A 2,139-nucleotide genomic window follows, 5' to 3' on the forward strand; every position below is an offset into this window, starting at 1 on the left:
TGGGTTTTATTTAAACACACCTCCAGCCCCTGCATTTGTTATTTAAGATGCCACACATTGATGGGGTTGAGAGAAAAGGTGACATAATACCACAATTTAAATTATCTGGCATTTTTCAACTCTATGCTTTACTTAATATGAATGATGGTTTCCATTAGTTTGAAGAATAATTTTATAAATTGTTAAAAGATGAACGCTTTATATTAGTATTTTGAAATAATAAAATAATAAGAATAATAATAATATAGCAATAGTTTGTTTTTTCATACCAGGAGTAATTATATGCCTATGCTTAGCCTTCCATATTGCACCTAAGAATTACTTACAATGTTAGGTAATACACACTGGTTTAAACTATTTTAAAAAGTAAAAATATTCTATGAAAATATAATACATCACATATGCTTTGTTCTGAAAAAATAAGCTCCAGTGTGTTAACATTTAAAGTTGAAATTCAGTATAAGTGCGTATGTATTCCATTTCAAGTACAGAGGAAATGCCAAATTGTTTTACCACCAAAGTGATCACTGTGTTTTGTTTTTTTTTTCCAAGAGTAAAGGGCAAAATTCAAAATATAATTTTCCTGTCTGTGACTAGCTTTTTTTTATTTTTCTGCCTAGTGATTGGAATCAGCTCTTCATGTAGCAAAGGGAATTGTGTCTAGTTTGTGAAGACCAGCTGGGGCAAACTCCAAGACCCAGCTTCCTAGAGCCTATAACAGATGAGAAAATAGCCTATCTACACTTTAGATTCTAAATCCAGAATAGATAATTTACTGTTTTATAGTAACTAATAGAGAAGCTATCCTCTTTAGCCAAACTTAAGGAATTTTCCAGTGAACCAGAAATTCTTCCCAGGGTCTACGATAAGGAAGGCCCATAAGGCTGTCTTTGCTATTGAAAGAAACACAGCAGACATCTGTGATTTATTACTGCACTGTCATTATCAGTCACAGGTGTCTATTGGAACAGGGCACTCTGCAAAAGGAGATTCAAAGTTGCTCAAACGTGGTGGTATTCCTGGAGTAACTAACTAGCATTTCAGTCCTCACAGGGAGAAGGGGAGCTTGCCCGCAAAGTTCTAAGCAGATGGAATGATTGAGTGCTCTCTGATCTGCAGGGCGGTCTGACGAGCAGTGGCTTAGGAACTTTGCTTATGCTGGCATATACTGGCTCTTACCCTTCTTGCTACCCGTAGTTTGGTGCCTAGGTCTTAACCCTATCGAAATCCAGACACAATGTTAATCTTACTAGCCGGTTCAGTTCCAGATTAGAGAAAAAAAATCAATATTGAAATGCGTGTGAAAAACTACATGCTAAGTACGTGTATACACACACATACAAATACAGAATAGTTCAGGAAAATCCTCATTTTGGTGGAGTTGGTACAAGCTGCATAAATAACAGGGACATTGGTGATAAGGTCAAAGAGGGTGACTGTGGCATTCTGAAAGCCAGAGACAGTGTGTGATTCTTGACAGAGGCTCCTTCTCTCCTAAGAATATGTATTACCTCTGTTTGTTTGCCCCTTCCAAGACAAGCCCAGATCTTCTGAGTGTGTTTCTCTTTCATTTATTTTTTAAAAATTTTTTAATGTTTTATTATTTAGTTTTGAGAGAGAAAGCTAGAGTGCGAGCGGGGGAGGGGCAGACACAGACTCTGAAGCAGGCTCCAGGCTCCGAGCTGTCAGCACAGAGCCCGACACGGGGCTCAAACCCACGAACTGTGACCAGACGCTTAACCAACTGAGCCACGCAGGCGCCCCAGGAACTTGAAATTTTAATGGACATGTTATTTTTTTCCCTTTTATTGCTAATTAGTGAATATTATCATTACTATGTTGCTGTCATTAGCTACTCATTGATTGATTCCCTACATTTTTCATTCTATAACATCCCCATCCCAAAAATTGTCTTAATTTTTTTTTCTTCTGAGAACAGTAGGTAATTAGGATTTCTCATGCTTCTCTCTACTGCAGAGGTGACTTTTCACCTGTCCTCTTTCCACAGGAAAGACCTCTAGATTAGCTGAGAATGTCAAGGAAGAGTTTTTTCAGTAAGAAAAATCTCACCACTCTGTCCTCTATACATCTCATATTACACAATTATCGAGTGTGAGGATTTCATCTTGTGTTTAAAAA

This window comes from Lynx canadensis, chromosome B1, assembly GCF_007474595.2.
Source record: "Lynx canadensis isolate LIC74 chromosome B1, mLynCan4.pri.v2, whole genome shotgun sequence".
Taxonomy (NCBI): Eukaryota; Metazoa; Chordata; class Mammalia; order Carnivora; family Felidae; genus Lynx; species Lynx canadensis.